Here is a 19,714-nt window from a genome sequence, read left to right on the forward strand (position 1 = left end):
AGTGTAGTTGTGGTTTTGGTGTGCTTTCTGAGTTGTTATTAGAGTGACATTTTAGATGTGCATTGGTGATGTAAGGGATAGGTTTATTGCCAGTTTTATCATGTTCTGTTGTGAATGAAAGAGAGTGGAGGAGAACTGCGTAAATGGACAGCATAGTTTGTGACAAGTGGGTGCAGATATGAAGCGAAACTTGTGTAGGTGGCTGAGGGTATTAGCAGCTGATGTGAGACATGAGAGAGTGAGATTGCGAAAAAAATGTGGAACGCTTCACGATTTTGCGTGTCATCCTTGCGCAGGGGCCATGCTAATCTTCTCTGTATCGTTCCAATTTTAGTATATGTACCGCCGAAGCGAGTACATTCGAGGAGCCGTCTGAAATTGTATATATAGTTATGGCGTCGCGTCAAATATGGTTCGGCTTGGACGTAGCTTTACGCAGCTCTGGCGAGGAACACAAGGCCTGCCGAGTGCTAATCTGTGAATTAATTACTGCGAGGTGTCGTTCTTAGTAAGTGGCAGCTCTGTTAACTGTATTATTTGGCAGTATTGGATGTAAAACTTAGATCGTAGAGTCGCTTGCTCTCGCAGCATCCACCCAGAGCAGCAGCAGCAGGTTCACACAGCTGCCGCTAGGCGGCAGCAAGACGTGATGGCACGTATTGTCGCCATGTTCTCACATTCCGAGTTTAGTGTCTTATAGGCATACCTGTGAAACACACTTCTCTAATGTGTGGGATAAATGGCGCTGATTGGAGCTGGTAGCAGGTCTTGAAGATTCTCAAAACAAGCGAATATTTTTGCGAAACTGTCTTCACTGCTAACACAAATTGCATTACTCTTTCAGTGGTACTTTCTCAGGATACTAATCGATTTAATGACAGAGTGCAAGGCAACTTTTAACTCACACATCAAGTACAGCACAAGAAGACACAGTGTGTGACCATGTAAATTATTTAGTAACTCCTATTCATCCAATGGCGCCAGAAGACAATAGTGACTGCAAAAAGAGACGCAGTAGCCTCACGAACCATTAAAAACACCATTCATATTGCACACTTTGAAACACAGCAGTGTAGGTCACTACTAGCGCATGGATGGGTGAATGCGAGTTGTGTGAGGTAGTAGTAGGAATGATGGACATAGTTCCGTTTTCAGTACAATACCAGGTGATATATTTGTGTTGATCCAAGTTTACACAGGGCAGGTCTACTTGGCAACAGTGAAACACTGTGATGGAGATGTGTGAATGAGCCTAAAATGTTGAGGGGACATGTGGTAAGAGAAACCAGGTTAGCATTGTGTTAGTAGCTGTAGTTATGTTCCTGTGAAATGTCAATCAGATGTAATCCAGTTTGGTGAATGTTGTTATTACAGGAAGAATTGCTAGTGCAAAACAAAGAGTGATAGATTTAGTATCTGAAAGCAGTTAATAACTGAGTAGCTACTGGTGTCATGTGACACAAACTGGTTTGTGATGTTGCTGTCTATTCCAAAATCCTGAAGCTTGCTAGTGTTTTGTGTCTTGACTGCCTCTGTATCTGCTTATGTACTAGAGCTTCTGTGTATGTGACATGATGAATATTGCATGCAGGGTTTGTCCAATCTTTCTGCTAGACACAGGATGAGAGGTGCATCAGCTGTAATTGTGAACAGCATCGACTTGTATGACATTGATGGGATTCAAAGTGCTGTCAAAATAGTAGAGCCTCACATCTAAATACTATATGTTAATACTAGCATACTGGTCTGCTTTCTAAACACTTCAGTGTTGTGGTATTCATTGGCTGACACTTTTGAATTTAATTTAGGTAACTATATGTAGTGGCAGATTGCCAGACATGTGGGAAAATACTTTGTGCGTCACACCAGTGAAATTTGTACATGACATGCTTGTGCACCACAGATTTGCTGTAATAGTTGGTTTTTAGGTGAAGGGCAGTGGCTTATTACACAGGCAGATATGCTTCAGTTAAGAATCTGATGAGGTGTCACCTGCAGTCTGTATTATGAGGCTGCAGCTGGATAGCAAGGCCACTAGGAAAGTTACTTGAAACATAATGTTAAATGAACTTCCTGTAAAGGGGTAGCTTGCACACTTAATGATTAAAGAGACATCTTCCTTCACATGTTTATTTACGGTGCTGAAACAATTATGGCATCAGCTGCAGCCATGAAGATGAATAAAGTTAAATGTTGTGGGTCTGTGTGCAGTCAGTATGTGATAGTGGCATACAGGCACCAGAAGCTTTGTAGGCGTTAGGGAAAAATAAATATTAGGTAATGCAAGCTAATTTTAGAGCGCTAGAGTGTATTTAAGCAGTAGTGTGAGTGAAAGTATGTGAGTGAGACAGATTTGGAACATGCAGCTATCTTGTGTAAAGTTGATGTAAGGTTTCCAAATGTTGTGTGTGGCAGTAGGTGTGTGTTATGAAATGACGTGATTGAGACAGTAGGAAGAGATGTTGTGACAGCAGAGTGTGATACTGAGGAAGAGAAGAGGCTTTTGCCTGTGCTAGGCTTAGTCTTAGACTGGCTGTGATTTGTGTCAGGTTTGTGAATGAGCTAAAGGGGTGCTAGTGACATGTACTTGTGTCAGTGTAGTTGTGGTTTTGGTGTGCTTTCTGAGTTGTTATTAGAGTGACATTTTAGATGTGCATTGGTGATGTAAGGGATAGGTTTATTGCCAGTTTTATCATGTTCTGTTGTGAATGAAAGAGAGTGGAGGAGAACTGCGTAAATGGACAGCATAGTTTGTGACAAGTGGGTGCAGATATGAAGCGAAACTTGTGTAGGTGGCTGAGGGTATTAGCAGCTGATGTGAGACATGAGAGAGTGAGATTGCGAAAAAAATGTGGAACGCTTCACGATTTTGCGTGTCATCCTTGCGCAGGGGCCATGCTAATCTTCTCTGTATCGTTCCAATTTTAGTATATGTACCGCCGAAGCGAGTACATTCGAGGAGCCGTCTGAAATTGTATATATAGTTATGGCGTCGCGTCAAATATGGTTCGGCTTGGACGTAGCTTTACGCAGCTCTGGCGAGGAACACAAGGCCTGCCGAGTGCTAATCTGTGAATTAATTACTGCGAGGTGTCGTTCTTAGTAAGTGGCAGCTCTGTTAACTGTAGTATTTGGCAGTATTGGATGTAAAACTTAGATCGTAGAGTCGCTTGCTCTCGCAGCATCCACCCAGAGCAGCAGCAGCAGGTTCACACAGCTGCCGCTAGGCGGCAGCAAGACGTGATGGCACGTATTGTCGCCATGTTCTCACATTCCGAGTTTAGTGTCTTATAGGCATACCTATGAAACACACTTCTCTAATGTGTGGGATAAATGGCGCTGATTGGAGCTGGTAGCAGGTCTTGAAGATTCTCAAAACAAGCGAATATTTTTGCGAAACTGTCTTCACTGCTAACACAAATTGCATTACTCTTTCAGTGGTACTTTCTCAGGATACTAATCGATTTAATGACAGAGTGCAAGGCAACTTTTAACTCACACATCAAGTACAGCACAAGAAGACACAGTGTGTGACCATGTAAATTATTTAGTAACTCCTATTCATCCAATGGCGCCAGAAGACAATAGTGACTGCAAAAAGAGACGCAGTAGCCTCACGAACCATTAAAAACACCATTCATATTGCACACTTTGAAACACAGCAGTGTAGGTCACTACTAGCGCATGGATGGGTGAATGCGAGTTGTGTGAGGTAGTAGTAGGAATGATGGACATAGTTCCGTTTTCAGTACAATACCAGGTGATATATTTGTGTTGATCCAAGTTTACACAGGGCAGGTCTACTTGGCAACAGTGAAACACTGTGATGGAGATGTGTGAATGAGCCTAAAATGTTGAGGGGACATGTGGTAAGAGAAACCAGGTTAGCATTGTGTTAGTAGCTGTAGTTATGTTCCTGTGAAATGTCAATCAGATGTAATCCAGTTTGGTGAATGTTGTTATTACAGGAAGAATTGCTAGTGCAAAACAAAGAGTGATAGATTTAGTATCTGAAAGCAGTTAATAACTGAGTAGCTACTGGTGTCATGTGACACAAACTGGTTTGTGATGTTGCTGTCTATTCCAAAATCCTGAAGCTTGCTAGTGTTTTGTGTCTTGACTGCCTCTGTATCTGCTTATGTACTAGAGCTTCTGTGTATGTGACATGATGAATATTGCATGCAGGGTTTGTCCAATCTTTCTGCTAGACACAGGATGAGAGGTGCATCAGCTGTAATTGTGAACAGCATCGACTTGTATGACATTGATGGGATTCAAAGTGCTGTCAAAATAGTAGAGCCTCACATCTAAATACTATATGTTAATACTAGCATACTGGTCTGCTTTCTAAACACTTCAGTGTTGTGGTATTCATTGGCTGACACTTTTGAATTTAATTTAGGTAACTATATGTAGTGGCAGATTGCCAGACATGTGGGAAAATACTTTGTGCGTCACACCAGTGAAATTTGTACATGACATGCTTGTGCACCACAGATTTGCTGTAATAGTTGGTTTTTAGGTGAAGGGCAGTGGCTTATTACACAGGCAGATATGCTTCAGTTAAGAATCTGATGAGGTGTCACCTGCAGTCTGTATTATGAGGCTGCAGCTGGATAGCAAGGCCACTAGGAAAGTTACTTGAAACATAATGTTAAATGAACTTCCTGTAAAGGGGTAGCTTGCACACTTAATGATTAAAGAGACATCTTCCTTCACATGTTTATTTATGGTGCTGAAACAATTATGGCATCAGCTGCAGCCATGAAGATGAATAAAGTTAAATGTTGTGGGTCTGTGTGCAGTCAGTATGTGATAGTGGCATACAGGCACCAGAAGCTTTGTAGGCGTTAGGGAAAAATAAATATTAGGTAATGCAAGCTAATTTTAGAGCGCTAGAGTGTATTTAAGCAGTAGTGTGAGTGAAAGTATGTGAGTGAGAAAGATTTGGAACATGCAGCTATCTTGTGTAAAGTTGATGTAAGGTTTCCAAATGTTGTGTGTGGCAGTAGGTGTGTGTTATGAAATGACGTGATTGAGACAGTAGGAAGAGATGTTGTGACAGCAGAGTGTGATACTGAGGAAGAGAAGAGGCTTTTGCCTGTGCTAGGCTTAGTCTTAGACTGGCTGTGATTTGTGTCAGGTTTGTGAATGAGCTAAAGGGGTGCTAGTGACATGTACTTGTGTCAGTGTAGTTGTGGTTTTGGTGTGCTTGCTGAGTTGTTATTAGAGTGACATTTTAGATGTGCATTGGTGATGTAAGGGATAGGTTTATTGCCAGTTTTATCATGTTCTGTTGTGAATGAAAGAGAGTGGAGGAGAACTGCGTAAATGGACAGCGTAGTTTGTGACAAGTGGGTGCAGATATGAAGCGAAACTTGTGTAGGTGGCTGAGGGTATTAGCAGCTGATGTGAGACATGAGAGAGTGAGATTGCGAAAAAAATGTGGAACGCTTCACGATTTTGCGTGTCATCCTTGCGCAGGGGCCATGCTAATCTTCTCTGTATCGTTCCAATTTTAGTATATGTACCGCCGAAGCGAGTACATTCGAGGAGCCCTCTGAAATTGTATATATAGTTATGGCGTCGCGTCAAATATGGTTCGGCTTGGACGTAGCTTTACGCAGCTCTGGCGAGGAACACAAGGCCTGCCGAGTGCTAATCTGTGAATTAATTACTGCGAGGTGTCGTTCTTAGTAAGTGGCAGCTCTGTTAACTGTATTATTTGGCAGTATTGGATGTAAAACTTAGATCGTAGAGTCGCTTGCTCTCGCAGCATCCACCCAGAGCAGCAGCAGCAGGTTCACACAGCTGCCGCTAGGCGGCAGCAAGACGTGATGGCACGTATTGTCGCCATGTTCTCACATTCCGAGTTTAGTGTCTTATAGGCATACCTATGAAACACACTTCTCTAATGTGTGGGATAAATGGCGCTGATTGGAGCTGGTAGCAGGTCTTGAAGATTCTCAAAACAAGCGAATATTTTTGCGAAACTGTCTTCACTGCTAACACAAATTGCATTACTCTTTCAGTGGTACTTTCTCAGGATACTAATCGATTTAATGACAGAGTGCAAGGCAACTTTTAACTCACACATCAAGTACAGCACAAGAAGACACAGTGTGTGACCATGTAAATTATTTAGTAACTCCTATTCATCCAATGGCGCCAGAAGACAATAGTGACTGCAAAAAGAGACGCAGTAGCCTCACGAACCATTAAAAACACCATTCATATTGCACACTTTGAAACACAGCAGTGTAGGTCACTACTAGCGCATGGATGGGTGAATGCGAGTTGTGTGAGGTAGTAGTAGGAATGATGGACATAGTTCCGTTTTCAGTACAATACCAGGTGATATATTTGTGTTGATCCAAGTTTACACAGGGCAGGTCTACTTGGCAACAGTGAAACACTGTGATGGAGATGTGTGAATGAGCCTAAAATGTTGAGGGGACATGTGGTAAGAGAAACCAGGTTAGCATTGTGTTAGTAGCTGTAGTTATGTTCCTGTGAAATGTCAATCAGATGTAATCCAGTTTGGTGAATGTTGTTATTACAGGAAGAATTGCTAGTGCAAAACAAAGAGTGATAGATTTAGTATCTGAAAGCAGTTAATAACTGAGTAGCTACTGGTGTCATGTGACACAAACTGGTTTGTGATGTTGCTGTCTATTCCAAAATCCTGAAGCTTGCTAGTGTATTGTGTCTTGACTGCCTCTGTATCTGCTTATGTACTAGAGCTTCTGTGTATGTGACATGATGAATATTGCATGCAGGGTTTGTCCAATCTTTCTGCTAGACACAGGATGAGAGGTGCATCAGCTGTAATTGTGAACAGCATCGACTTGTATGACATTGATGGGATTCAAAGTGCTGTCAAAATAGTAGAGCCTCACATCTAAATACTATATGTTAATACTAGCATACTGGTCTGCTTTCTAAACACTTCAGTGTTGTGGTATTCATTGGCTGACACTTTTGAATTTAATTTAGGTAACTATATGTAGTGGCAGATTGCCAGACATGTGGGAAAATACTTTGTGCGTCACACCAGTGAAATTTGTACATGACATGCTTGTGCACCACAGATTTGCTGTAATAGTTGGTTTTTAGGTGAAGGGCAGTGGCTTATTACACAGGCAGATATGCTTCAGTTAAGAATCTGATGAGGTGTCACCTGCAGTCTGTATTATGAGGCTGCAGCTGGATAGCAAGGCCACTAGGAAAGTTACTTGAAACATAATGTTAAATGAACTTCCTGTAAAGGGGTAGCTTGCACACTTAATGATTAAAGAGACATCTTCCTTCACATGTTTATTTATGGTGCTGAAACAATTATGGCATCAGCTGCAGCCATGAAGATGAATAAAGTTAAATGTTGTGGGTCTGTGTGCAGTCAGTATGTGATAGTGGCATACAGGCACCAGAAGCTTTGTAGGCGTTAGGGAAAAATAAATATTAGGTAATGCAAGCTAATTTTAGAGCGCTAGAGTGTATTTAAGCAGTAGTGTGAGTGAAAGTATGTGAGTGAGAAAGATTTGGAACATGCAGCTATCTTGTGTAAAGTTGATGTAAGGTTTCCAAATGTTGTGTGTGGCAGTAGGTGTGTGTTATGAAATGACGTGATTGAGACAGTAGGAAGAGATGTTGTGACAGCAGAGTGTGATACTGAGGAAGAGAAGAGGCTTTTGCCTGTGCTAGGCTTAGTCTTAGACTGGCTGTGATTTGTGTCAGGTTTGTGAATGAGCTAAAGGGGTGCTAGTGACATGTACTTGTGTCAGTGTAGTTGTGGTTTTGGTGTGCTTGCTGAGTTGTTATTAGAGTGACATTTTAGATGTGCATTGGTGATGTAAGGGATAGGTTTATTGCCAGTTTTATCATGTTCTGTTGTGAATGAAAGAGAGTGGAGGAGAACTGCGTAAATGGACAGCGTAGTTTGTGACAAGTGGGTGCAGATATGAAGCGAAACTTGTGTAGGTGGCTGAGGGTATTAGCAGCTGATGTGAGACATGAGAGAGTGAGATTGCGAAAAAAATGTGGAACGCTTCACGATTTTGCGTGTCATCCTTGCGCAGGGGCCATGCTAATCTTCTCTGTATCGTTCCAATTTTAGTATATGTACCGCCGAAGCGAGTACATTCGAGGAGCCCTCTGAAATTGTATATATAGTTATGGCGTCGCGTCAAATATGGTTCGGCTTGGACGTAGCTTTACGCAGCTCTGGCGAGGAACACAAGGCCTGCCGAGTGCTAATCTGTGAATTAATTACTGCGAGGTGTCGTTCTTAGTAAGTGGCAGCTCTGTTAACTGTATTATTTGGCAGTATTGGATGTAAAACTTAGATCGTAGAGTCGCTTGCTCTCGCAGCATCCACCCAGAGCAGCAGCAGCAGGTTCACACAGCTGCCGCTAGGCGGCAGCAAGACGTGATGGCACGTATTGTCGCCATGTTCTCACATTCCGAGTTTAGTGTCTTATAGGCATACCTATGAAACACACTTCTCTAATGTGTGGGATAAATGGCGCTGATTGGAGCTGGTAGCAGGTCTTGAAGATTCTCAAAACAAGCGAATATTTTTGCGAAACTGTCTTCACTGCTAACACAAATTGCATTACTCTTTCAGTGGTACTTTCTCAGGATACTAATCGATTTAATGACAGAGTGCAAGGCAACTTTTAACTCACACATCAAGTACAGCACAAGAAGACACAGTGTGTGACCATGTAAATTATTTAGTAACTCCTATTCATCCAATGGCGCCAGAAGACAATAGTGACTGCAAAAAGTGACACAGTAGCCTCACGAACCATTAAAAACACCATTCATATTGCACACTTTGAAACACAGCAGTGTAGGTCACTACTAGCGCATGGATGGGTGAATGCGAGTTGTGTGAGGTAGTAGTAGGAATGATGGACATAGTTCCGTTTTCAGTACAATACCAGGTGATATATTTGTGTTGATCCAAGTTTACACAGGGCAGGTCTACTTGGCAACAGTGAAACACTGTGATGGAGATGTGTGAATGAGCCTAAAATGTTGAGGGGACATGTGGTAAGAGAAACCAGGTTAGCATTGTGTTAGTAGCTGTAGTTATGTTCCTGTGAAATGTCAGACAGATGTAATCCAGTTTGGTGAATGTTGTTATTACAGGAAGAATTGCTAGTGCAAAACAAAGAGTGATAGATTTAGTATCTGAAAGCAGTTAATAACTGAGTAGCTACTGGTGTCATGTGACACAATCTGGTTTGTGATGTTGCTGTCTATTCCAAAATCCTGAAGCTTGCTAGTGTTTTGTGTCTTGACTGCCTCTGTATCTGCTTATGTACTAGAGCTTCTGTGTATGTGACATGATGAATATTGCATGCAGGGTTTGTCCAATCTTTCTGCTAGACACAGGATGAGAGGTGCATCAGCTGTAATTGTGAACAGCATCGACTTGTATGACATTGATGGGATTCAAAGTGCTGTCAAAATAGTAGAGCCTCACATCTAAATACTATATGTTAATACTAGCATACTGGTCTGCTTTCTAAACACTTCAGTGTTGTGGTATTCATTGGCTGACACTTTTGAATTTAATTTAGGTAACTATATGTAGTGGCAGATTGCCAGACATGTGGGAAAATACTTTGTGCGTCACACCAGTGAAATTTGTACATGACATGCTTGTGCACCACAGATTTGCTGTAATAGTTGGTTTTTAGGTGAAGGGCAGTGGCTTATTACACAGGCAGATATGCTTCAGTTAAGAATCTGATGAGGTGTCACCTGCAGTCTGTATTATGAGGCTGCAGCTGGATAGCAAGGCCACTAGGAAAGTTACTTGAAACACAATGTTAAATGAACTTCCTGTAAAGGGGTAGCTTGCACACTTAATGATTAAAGAGACATCTTCCTTCACATGTTTATTTATGGTGCTGAAACAATTATGGCATCAGCTGCAGCCATGAAGATGAATAAAGTTAAATGTTGTGGGTCTGTGTGCAGTCAGTATGTGATAGTGGCATACAGGCACCAGAAGCTTTGTAGGCGTTAGGGAAAAATAAATATTAGGTAATGCAAGCTAATTTTAGAGCGCTAGAGTGTATTTAAGCAGTAGTGTGAGTGAAAGTATGTGAGTGAGAAAGATTTGGAACATGCAGCTATCTTGTGTAAAGTTGATGTAAGGTTTCCAAATGTTGTGTGTGGCAGTAGGTGTGTGTTATGAAATGACGTGATTGAGACAGTAGGAAGAGATGTTGTGACAGCAGAGTGTGATACTGAGGAAGAGAAGAGGCTTTTGCCTGTGCTAGGCTTAGTCTTAGACTGGCTGTGATTTGTGTCAGGTTTGTGAATGAGCTAAAGGGGTGCTAGTGACATGTACTTGTGTCAGTGTAGTTGTGGTTTTGGTGTGCTTGCTGAGTTGTTATTAGAGTGACATTTTAGATGTGCATTGGTGATGTAAGGGATAGGTTTATTGCCAGTTTTATCATGTTCTGTTGTGAATGAAAGAGAGTGGAGGAGAACTGCGTAAATGGACAGCGTAGTTTGTGACAAGTGGGTGCAGATATGAAGCGAAACTTGTGTAGGTGGCTGAGGGTATTAGCAGCTGATGTGAGACATGAGAGAGTGAGATTGCGAAAAAAATGTGGAACGCTTCACGATTTTGCGTGTCATCCTTGCGCAGGGGATATGCTAATCTTCTCTGTATCGTTCCAATTTTAGTATATGTACCGCCGAAGCGAGTACATTCGAGGAGCCCTCTGAAATTGTATATATAGTTATGGCGTCGCGTCAAATATGGTTCGGCTTGGACGTAGCTTTACGCAGCTCTGGCGAGGAACACAAGGCCTGCCGAGTGCTAATCTGTGAATTAATTACTGCGAGGTGTCGTTCTTAGTAAGTGGCAGCTCTGTTAACTGTATTATTTGGCAGTATTGGATGTAAAACTTAGATCGTAGAGTCGCTTGCTCTCGCAGCATCCACCCAGAGCAGCAGCAGCAGGTTCACACAGCTGCCGCTAGGCGGCAGCAAGACGTGATGGCACGTATTGTCGCCATGTTCTCACATTCCGAGTTTAGTGTCTTATAGGCATACCTATGAAACACACTTCTCTAATGTGTGGGATAAATGGCGCTGATTGGAGCTGGTAGCAGGTCTTGAAGATTCTCAAAACAAGCGAATATTTTTGCGAAACTGTCTTCACTGCTAACACAAATTGCATTACTCTTTCAGTGGTACTTTCTCAGGATACTAATCGATTTAATGACAGAGTGCAAGGCAACTTTTAACTCACACATCAAGTACAGCACAAGAAGACACAGTGTGTGACCATGTAAATTATTTAGTAACTCCTATTCATCCAATGGCGCCAGAAGACAATAGTGACTGCAAAAAGAGACGCAGTAGCCTCACGAACCATTAAAAACACCATTCATATTGCACACTTTGAAACACAGCAGTGTAGGTCACTACTAGCGCATGGATGGGTGAATGCGAGTTGTGTGAGGTAGTAGTAGGAATGATGGACATAGTTCCGTTTTCAGTACAATACCAGGTGATATATTTGTGTTGATCCAAGTTTACACAGGGCAGGTCTACTTGGCAACAGTGAAACACTGTGATGGAGATGTGTGAATGAGCCTAAAATGTTGAGGGGACATGTGGTAAGAGAAACCAGGTTAGCATTGTGTTAGTAGCTGTAGTTATGTTCCTGTGAAATGTCAGTCAGATGTAATCCAGTTTGGTGAATGTTGTTATTACAGGAAGAATTGCTAGTGCAAAACAAAGAGTGATAGATTTAGTATCTGAAAGCAGTTAATAACTGAGTAGCTACTGGTGTCATGTGACACAAACTGGTTTGTGATGTTGCTGTCTATTCCAAAATCCTGAAGCTTGCTAGTGTTTTGTGTCTTGACTGCCTCTGTATCTGCTTATGTACTAGAGCTTCTGTGTATGTGACATGATGAATATTGCATGCAGGGTTTGTCCAATCTTTCTGCTAGACACAGGATGAGAGGTGCATCAGCTGTAATTGTGAACAGCATCGACTTGTATGACATTGATGGGATTCAAAGTGCTGTCAAAATAGTAGAGCCTCACATCTAAATACTATATGTTAATACTAGCATACTGGTCTGCTTTCTAAACACTTCAGTGTTGTGGTATTCATTGGCTGACACTTTTGAATTTAATTTAGGTAACTATATGTAGTGGCAGATTGCCAGACATGTGGGAAAATACTTTGTGCGTCACACCAGTGAAATTTGTACATGACATGCTTGTGCACCACAGATTTGCTGTAATAGTTGGTTTTTAGGTGAAGGGCAGTGGCTTATTACACAGGCAGATATGCTTCAGTTAAGAATCTGATGAGGTGTCACCTGCAGTCTGTATTATGAGGCTGCAGCTGGATAGCAAGGCCACTAGGAAAGTTACTTGAAACATAATGTTAAATGAACTTCCTGTAAAGGGGTAGCTTGCACACTTAATGATTAAAGAGACATCTTCCTTCACATGTTTATTTATGGTGCTGAAACAATTATGGCATCAGCTGCAGCCATGAAGATGAATAAAGTTAAATGTTGTGGGTCTGTGTGCAGTCAGTATGTGATAGTGGCATACAGGCACCAGAAGCTTTGTAGGCGTTAGGGAAAAATAAATATTAGGTAATGCAAGCTAATTTTAGAGCGCTAGAGTGTATTTAAGCAGTAGTGTGAGTGAAAGTATGTAAATGAGAAAGATTTGGAACATGCAGCTATCTTGTGTAAAGTTGATGTAAGGTTTCCAAATGTTGTGTGTGGCAGTAGGTGTGTGTTATGAAATGACGTGATTGAGACAGTAGGAAGAGATGTTGTGACAGCAGAGTGTGATACTGAGGAAGAGAAGAGGCTTTTGCCTGTGCTAGGCTTAGTCTTAGACTGGCTGTGATTTGTGTCAGGTTTGTGAATGAGCTAAAGGGGTGCTAGTGACATGTACTTGTGTCAGTGTAGTTGTGGTTTTGGTGTGCTTGCTGAGTTGTTATTAGAGTGACATTTTTAGATGTGCATTGGTGATGTAAGGGATAGGTTTATCGCCAGTTTTATCATGTTCTGTTGTGAATGAAAGAGAGTGGAGGAGAACTGCGTAAATGGACAGCGTAGTTTGTGACAAGTGGGTGCAGATATGAAGCGAAACTTGTGTAGGTGGCTGAGGGTATTAGCAGCTGATGTGAGACATGAGAGAGTGAGATTGCGAAAAAAATGTGGAACGCTTCACGATTTTGCGTGTCATCCTTGCGCAGGGGCCATGCTAATCTTCTCTGTATCGTTCCAATTTTAGTATATGTACCGCCGAAGCGAGTACATTCGAGGAGCCCTCTGAAATTGTATATATAGTTATGGCGTCGCGTCAAATATGGTTCGGCTTGGACGTAGCTTTACGCAGCTCTGGCGAGGAACACAAGGCCTGCCGAGTGCTAATCTGTGAATTAATTACTGCGAGGTGTCGTTCTTAGTAAGTGGCAGCTCTGTTAACTGTATTATTTGGCAGTATTGGATGTAAAACTTAGATCGTAGAGTCGCTTGCTCTCGCAGCATCCACCCAGAGCAGCAGCAGCAGGTTCACACAGCTGCCGCTAGGCGGCAGCAAGACGTGATGGCACGTATTGTCGCCATGTTCTCACATTCCGAGTTTAGTGTCTTATAGGCATACCTATGAAACACACTTCTCTAATGTGTGGGATAAATGGCGCTGATTGGAGCTGGTAGCAGGTCTTGAAGATTCTCAAAACAAGCGAATATTTTTGCGAAACTGTCTTCACTGCTAACACAAATTGCATTTCTCTTTCAGTGGTACTTTCTCAGGATACTAATCGATTTAATGACAGAGTGCAAGGCAACTTTTAACTCACACATCAAGTACAGCACAAGAAGACACAGTGTGTGACCATGTAAATTATTTAGTAACTCCTATTCATCCAATGGCGCCAGAAGACAATAGTGACTGCAAAAAGAGACGCAGTAGCCTCACGAACCATTAAAAACACCATTCATATTGCACACTTTGAAACACAGCAGTGTAGGTCACTACTAGCGCATGGATGGGTGAATGCGAGTTGTGTGAGGTAGTAGTAGGAATGATGGACATAGTTCCGTTTTCAGTACAATACCAGGTGATATATTTGTGTTGATCCAAGTTTACACAGGGCAGGTCTACTTGGCAACAGTGAAACACTGTGATGGAGATGTGTGAATGAGCCTAAAATGTTGAGGGGACATGTGGTAAGAGAAACCAGGTTAGCATTGTGTTAGTAGCTGTAGTTATGTTCCTGTGAAATGTCAGTCAGATGTAATCCAGTTTGGTGAATGTTGTTATTACAGGAAGAATTGCTAGTGCAAAACAAAGAGTGATAGATTTAGTATCTGAAAGCAGTTAATAACTGAGTAGCTACTGGTGTCATGTGACACAAACTGGTTTGTGATGTTGCTGTCTATTCCAAAATCCTGAAGCTTGCTAGTGTTTTGTGTCTTGACTGCCTCTGTATCTGCTTATGTACTAGAGCTTCTGTGTATGTGACATGATGAATATTGCATGCAGGGTTTGTCCAATCTTTCTGCTAGACACAGGATGAGAGGTGCATCAGCTGTAATTGTGAACAGCATCGACTTGTATGACATTGATGGGATTCAAAGTGCTGTCAAAATAGTAGAGCCTCACATCTAAATACTATATGTTAATACTAGCATACTGGTCTGCTTTCTAAACACTTCAGTGTTGTGGTATTCATTGGCTGACACTTTTGAATTTAATTTAGGTAACTATATGTAGTGGCAGATTGCCAGACATGTGGGAAAATACTTTGTGCGTCACACCAGTGAAATTTGTACATGACATGCTTGTGCACCACAGATTTGCTGTAATAGTTGGTTTTTAGGTGAAGGGCAGTGGCTTATTACACAGGCAGATATGCTTCAGTTAAGAATCTGATGAGGTGTCACCTGCAGTCTGTATTATGAGGCTGCAGCTGGATAGCAAGGCCACTAGGAAAGTTACTTGAAACATAATGTTAAATGAACTTCCTGTAAAGGGGTAGCTTGCACACTTAATGATTAAAGAGACATCTTCCTTCACATGTTTATTTATGGTGCTGAAACAATTATGGCATCAGCTGCAGCCATGAAGATGAATAAAGTTAAATGTTGTGGGTCTGTGTGCAGTCAGTATGTGATAGTGGCATACAGGCACCAGAAGCTTTGTAGGCGTTAGGGAAAAATAAATATTAGGTAATGCAAGCTAATTTTAGAGCGCTAGAGTGTATTTAAGCAGTAGTGTGAGTGAAAGTATGTGAGTGAGAAAGATTTGGAACATGCAGCTATCTTGTGTAAAGTTGATGTAAGGTTTCCAAATGTTGTGTGTGGCAGTAGGTGTGTGTTATGAAATGACGTGATTGAGACAGTAGGAAGAGATGTTGTGACAGCAGAGTGTGATACTGAGGAAGAGAAGAGGCTTTTGCCTGTGCTAGGCTTAGTCTTAGACTGGCTGTGATTTGTGTCAGGTTTGTGAATGAGCTAAAGGGGTGCTAGTGACATGTACTTGTGTCAGTGTAGTTGTGGTTTTGGTGTGCTTGCTGAGTTGTTATTAGAGTGACATTTTAGATGTGCATTGGTGATGTAAGGGATAGGTTTATTGCCAGTTTTATCATGTTCTGTTGTGAATGAAAGAGAGTGGAGGAGAACTGCGTAAATGGACAGCGTAGTTTGTGACAAGTGGGTGCAGATATGAAGCGAAACTTGTGTAGGTGGCTGAGGGTATTAGCAGCTGATGTGAGACATGAGAGAGTGAGATTGCGAAAAAAATGTGGAACGCTTCACGATTTTGCGTGTCATCCTTGCGCAGGGGCCATGCTAATCTTCTCTGTATCGTTCCAATTTTAGTATATGTACCGCCGAAGCGAGTACATTCGAGGAGCCCTCTGAAATTGTATATATAGTTATGGCGTCGCGTCAAATATGGTTCGGCTTGGACGTAGCTTTACGCAGCTCTGGCGAGGAACACAAGGCCTGCCGAGTGCTAATCTGTGAATTAATTACTGCGAGGTGTCGTTCTTAGTAAGTGGCAGCTCTGTTAACTGTATTATTTGGCAGTATTGGATGTAAAACTTAGATCGTAGAGTCGCTTGCTCTCGCAGCATCCACCCAGAGCAGCAGCAGCAGGTTCACACAGCTGCCGCTAGGCGGCAGCAAGACGTGATGGCACGTATTGTCGCCATGTTCTCACATTCCGAGTTTAGTGTCTTATAGGCATACCTATGAAACACACTTCTCTAATGTGTGGGATAAATGGCGCTGATTGGAGCTGGTAGCAGGTCTTGAAGATTCTCAAAACAAGCGAATATTTTTGCGAAACTGTCTTCACTGCTAACACAAATTGCATTACTCTTTCAGTGGTACTTTCTCAGGATACTAATCGATTTAATGACAGAGTGCAAGGCAACTTTTAACTCACACATCAAGTACAGCACAAGAAGACACAGTGTGTGACCATGTAAATTATTTAGTAACTCCTATTCATCCAATGGCGCCAGAAGACAATAGTGACTGCAAAAAGAGACGCAGTAGCCTCACGAACCATTAAAAACACCATTCATATTGCACACTTTGAAACACAGCAGTGTAGGTCACTACTAGCGCATGGATGGGTGAATGCGAGTTGTGTGAGGTAGTAGTAGGAATGATGGACATAGTTCCGTTTTCAGTACAATACCAGGTGATATATTTGTGTTGATCCAAGTTTACACAGGGCAGGTCTACTTGGCAACAGTGAAACACTGTGATGGAGATGTGTGAATGAGCCTAAAATGTTGAGGGGACATGTGGTAAGAGAAACCAGGTTAGCATTGTGTTAGTAGCTGTAGTTATGTTCCTGTGAAATGTCAGTCAGATGTAATCCAGTTTGGTGAATGTTGTTATTACAGGAAGAATTGCTAGTGCAAAACAAAGAGTGATAGATTTAGTATCTGAAAGCAGTTAATAACTGAGTAGCTACTGGTGTCATGTGACACAAACTGGTTTGTGATGTTGCTGTCTATTCCAAAATCCTGAAGCTTGCTAGTGTTTTGTGTCTTGACTGCCTCTGTATCTGCTTATGTGCTAGAGCTTCTGTGTATGTGACATGATGAATATTGCATGCAGGGTTTGTCCAATCTTTCTGCTAGACACAGGATGAGAGGTGCATCAGCTGTAATTGTGAACAGCATCGACTTGTATGACATTGATGGGATTCAAAGTGCTGTCAAAATAGTAGAGCCTCACATCTAAATACTATATGTTAATACTAGCATACTGGTCTGCTTTCTAAACACTTCAGTGTTGTGGTATTCATTGGCTGACACTTTTGAATTTAATTTAGGTAACTATATGTAGTGGCAGATTGCCAGACATGTGGGAAAATACTTTGTGCGTCACACCAGTGAAATTTGTACATGACATGCTTGTGCACCACAGATTTGCTGTAATAGTTGGTTTTTAGGTGAAGGGCAGTGGCTTATTACACAGGCAGATATGCTTCAGTTAAGAATCTGATGAGGTGTCACCTGCAGTCTGTATTATGAGGCTGCAGCTGGATAGCAAGGCCACTAGGATAGTTACTTGAAACATAATGTTAAATGAACTTCCTGTAAAGGGGTAGCTTGCACACTTAATGATTAAAGAGACATCTTCCTTCACATGTTTATTTATGGTGCTGAAACAATTATGGCATCAGCTGCAGCCATGAAGATGAATAAAGTTAAATGTTGTGGGTCTGTGTGCAGTCAGTATGTGATAGTGGCATACAGGCACCAGAAGCTTTGTAGGCGTTAGGGAAAAATAAATATTAGGTAATGCAAGCTAATTTTAGAGCGCTAGAGTGTATTTAAGCAGTAGTGTGAGTGAAAGTATGTGAGTGAGAAAGATTTGGAACATGCAGCTATCTTGTGTAAAGTTGATGTAAAGTTTCCAAATGTTGTGTGTGGCAGTAGGTGTGTGTTATGAAATGACGTGATTGAGACAGTAGGAAGAGATGTTGTGACAGCAGAGTGTGATACTGAGGAAGAGAAGAGGCTTTTGCCTGTGCTAGGCTTAGTCTTAGACTGGCTGTGATTTGTGTCAGGTTTGTGAATGAGCTAAAGGGGTGCTAGTGACATGTACTTGTGTCAGTGTAGTTGTGGTTTTGGTGTGCTTGCTGAGTTGTTATTAGAGTGACATTTTAGATGTGCATTGGTGATGTAAGGGATAGGTTTATTGCCAGTTTTATCATGTTCTGTTGTGAATGAAAGAGAGTGGAGGAGAACTGCGTAAATGGACAGCGTAGTTTGTGACAAGTGGGTGCAGATATGAAGCGAAACTTGTGTAGGTGGCTGAGGGTATTAGCAGCTGATGTGAGACATGAGAGAGTGAGATTGCGAAAAAAATGTGGAACGCTTCACGATTTTCCGTGTCATCCTTGCGCAGGGGCCATGCTAATCTTCTCTGTATCGTTCCAATTTTAGTATATGTACCGCCGAAGCGAGTACATTCGAGGAGCCCTCTGAAATTGTATATATAGTTATGGCGTCGCGTCAAATATGGTTCGGCTTGGACGTAGCTTTACGCAGCTCTGGCGAGGAACACAAGGCCTGCCGAGTGCTAATCTGTGAATTAATTACTGCGAGGTGTCGTTCTTAGTAAGTGGCAGCTCTGTTAACTGTATTATTTGGCAGTATTGGATGTAAAACTTAGATCGTAGAGTCGCTTGCTCTCGCAGCATCCACCCAGAGCAGCAGCAGCAGGTTCACACAGCTGCCGCTAGGCGGCAGCAAGACGTGATGGCACGTATTGTCGCCATGTTCTCACATTCCGAGTTTAGTGTCTTATAGGCATACCTATGAAACACACTTCTCTAATGTGTGGGATAAATGGCGCTGATTGGAGCTGGTAGCAGGTCTTGAAGATTCTCAAAACAAGCGAATATTTTTGCGAAACTGTCTTCACTGCTAACACAAATTGCATTACTCTTTCAGTGGTACTTTCTCAGGATACTAATCGATTTAATGACAGAGTGCAAGGCAACTTTTAACTCACACATCAAGTACAGCACAAGAAGACACAGTGTGTGACCATGTAAATTATTGAGTAACTCCTATTCATCCAATGGCGCCAGAAGACAATAGTGACTGCAAAAAGAGACGCAGTAGCCTCACGAACCATTAAAAACACCATTCATATTGCACACTTTGAAACACAGCAGTGTAGGTCACTACTAGCGCATGGATGGGTGAATGCGAGTTGTGTGAGGTAGTAGTAGGAATGATGGACATAGTTCCGTTTTCAGTACAATACCAGGTGATATATTTGTGTTGATCCAAGTTTACACAGGGCAGGTCTACTTGGCAACAGTGAAACACTGTGATGGAGATGTGTGAATGAGCCTAAAATGTTGAGGGGACATGTGGTAAGAGAAACCAGGTTAGCATTGTGTTAGTAGCTGTAGTTATGTTCCTGTGAAATGTCAATCAGATGTAATCCAGTTTGGTGAATGTTGTTATTACAGGAAGAATTGCTAGTGCAAAACAAAGAGTGATAGATTTAGTATCTGAAAGCAGTTAATAACTGAGTAGCTACTGGTGTCATGTGACACAAACTGGTTTGTAATGCTGCTGTCTATTCCAAAATCCTGAAGCTTGCTAGTGTTTTGTGTCTTGACTGCCTCTGTATCTGCTTATGTGCTAGAG

At 41.9% G+C, this 19,714-nt stretch overlaps 8 non-coding genes across 8 annotated transcripts; all 8 read right to left on the reverse strand.

Annotated features, from left to right (window-relative positions):
- Positions 1 to 251: 251 nt before the first annotated feature.
- LOC126417549 (U6 spliceosomal RNA) lies at positions 252 to 358 on the reverse strand. Its single transcript, XR_007575642.1, has one exon. It is a non-coding gene; the product is annotated as a U6 spliceosomal RNA (small nuclear RNA).
- A 2,487-nt stretch (positions 359 to 2,845) lies between these two features.
- LOC126417550 (U6 spliceosomal RNA) lies at positions 2,846 to 2,952 on the reverse strand. Its single transcript, XR_007575643.1, has one exon. It is a non-coding gene; the product is annotated as a U6 spliceosomal RNA (small nuclear RNA).
- A 2,487-nt stretch (positions 2,953 to 5,439) lies between these two features.
- On the reverse strand, positions 5,440 to 5,546 carry LOC126417551 (U6 spliceosomal RNA). The gene has a single exon (XR_007575644.1). It is a non-coding gene; the product is annotated as a U6 spliceosomal RNA (small nuclear RNA).
- A 2,487-nt stretch (positions 5,547 to 8,033) lies between these two features.
- On the reverse strand, positions 8,034 to 8,140 carry LOC126417552 (U6 spliceosomal RNA). The gene has a single exon (XR_007575645.1). It is a non-coding gene; the product is annotated as a U6 spliceosomal RNA (small nuclear RNA).
- Positions 8,141 to 10,627: 2,487 nt separating this feature from the next.
- On the reverse strand, positions 10,628 to 10,734 carry LOC126417650 (U6 spliceosomal RNA). Its single transcript, XR_007575730.1, has one exon. It is a non-coding gene; the product is annotated as a U6 spliceosomal RNA (small nuclear RNA).
- A 2,488-nt stretch (positions 10,735 to 13,222) lies between these two features.
- LOC126417554 (U6 spliceosomal RNA) lies at positions 13,223 to 13,329 on the reverse strand. The gene has a single exon (XR_007575646.1). It is a non-coding gene; the product is annotated as a U6 spliceosomal RNA (small nuclear RNA).
- A 2,487-nt stretch (positions 13,330 to 15,816) lies between these two features.
- On the reverse strand, positions 15,817 to 15,923 carry LOC126417555 (U6 spliceosomal RNA). The gene has a single exon (XR_007575647.1). It is a non-coding gene; the product is annotated as a U6 spliceosomal RNA (small nuclear RNA).
- Positions 15,924 to 18,410: 2,487 nt separating this feature from the next.
- LOC126417628 (U6 spliceosomal RNA) lies at positions 18,411 to 18,517 on the reverse strand. Its single transcript, XR_007575710.1, has one exon. It is a non-coding gene; the product is annotated as a U6 spliceosomal RNA (small nuclear RNA).
- Between the last annotated feature and the right edge of the window lie 1,197 nt (positions 18,518 to 19,714).

The sequence above is a fragment of the Schistocerca serialis genome, chromosome 8 (genome assembly GCF_023864345.2).
Source record: "Schistocerca serialis cubense isolate TAMUIC-IGC-003099 chromosome 8, iqSchSeri2.2, whole genome shotgun sequence".
Taxonomy (NCBI): Eukaryota; Metazoa; Arthropoda; class Insecta; order Orthoptera; family Acrididae; genus Schistocerca; species Schistocerca serialis.